The 1,102-nt window shown below is 68.4% G+C and overlaps 1 protein-coding gene across 1 annotated transcript in view; it reads right to left on the bottom strand.

The window, feature by feature from the left end:
* PLEKHM1 (pleckstrin homology and RUN domain containing M1) overlaps positions 1-870 on the bottom strand; it is a 22,960-nt gene extending 22,090 nt beyond the window's left edge. Inside the window, exon 1 of the mRNA XM_017839302.1 lies at positions 810-870. The gene's annotated coding sequence lies outside the window, so the exon portion shown is untranslated. The remainder of the gene's footprint in view (positions 1-809) is intronic.
* Between the last annotated feature and the right edge of the window lie 232 nt (positions 871-1,102).

The raw sequence follows: 1,102 nt of genomic DNA, 5'->3' as shown, positions 1-1,102 counted from the left end.
CCAGAGCTGGTAATTTTCAGTGAAAAACCCGTGGTTTATTGAGGATGGAATGCCTGATAAACCAGGGAAAGCTGCAGGGATCCCACAGGGATCTCAGGCTGGTGGAGGAACAGGCCGAGAGGTTTGGGGTGTCAGTGCTGGCAGGAGGGGATTGAGGACCAGGCACCAACCCGCTGTGGGACCCCACAGGGGTGCACCTGACCTGCTGCCACCCCACCCTAACCCTGACCTGTGTGGGGCCTGGCACGGGTGGGCTGGGGGTCTGGGGGCCGTTGGCTGGGGGGAGATCGGGCCCTGCCCGGGGAGGTGCAGGCAGGGTTGGTGTGGGGAAGGGTCAGTGGCCGTGGGGAGCTGGAGGGGGGCAGTGTTTGCTTGCACCACTCTGCATCCCCTCACCCTTCGCCCCATCAGACACCTCATCACCTTGTACCCCACGGCCCCCATCACCTGCACCCCTCGTCAGACCCCTCATTACCCTGCACGCCCTGTCAGACACCGATCACCTGCACTCCCTGTCAACCCACAATCACCCTGTACCCCCTGTCAGACCCCCACCACTCTGTGCCCCTTGTCAGACCCCTCACCCTGTGCCCCCATCGCTCTGTACCCCTTGTTAGACCTCAATCACCCTGCACCCCTTACCAGACCCCCGCTCCCTGCACGCCCCGTCTGCACCGCACGGGCCCTCCCCTGCACCCCACGGACGCCCAACACCCCGCACGCCCCGTCCGCACCCCAACACCCCTCACGCCGTGTCAGACCCCCCTCACGCCGGCCCCCCGTTATCCCCCCGCTCCCACCCCCCTCACCGGCTCCGCGCCTCCGCCCGGGGAACCCGGAAATGCCGGGAGCGCGCACGTCCCGCCCCTCGTGACGTCACCGCGCAGCCGGGCCACGCCCCTCCCGCCTTCCCGCGGGCACCGCGCGGGGGCGCGCGCGGGCACCGGGACGGGGCCACAGGGACACGATGGAAGGTCCTGAGCTGGGAGGGAGCGCAGGGAGCGTCCGCTCCGACCCCTGGCCCTGCACACACACCCCAGCAATCCCCCCTGTCCCTCGGAGCGTTGTCCAAACCCTCCTGGAGCTCTGGCAGCCTTGGGGC

The sequence above is a fragment of the Lepidothrix coronata genome, unplaced genomic scaffold (assembly GCF_001604755.1).
Source record: "Lepidothrix coronata isolate B3197 unplaced genomic scaffold, Lepidothrix_coronata-1.0 Scaffold396, whole genome shotgun sequence".
Taxonomy (NCBI): Eukaryota; Metazoa; Chordata; class Aves; order Passeriformes; family Pipridae; genus Lepidothrix; species Lepidothrix coronata.
The sequence above is the reverse complement of the archived record's forward strand: the minus strand, read 5'-3'. Positions and strand labels throughout refer to the sequence as shown.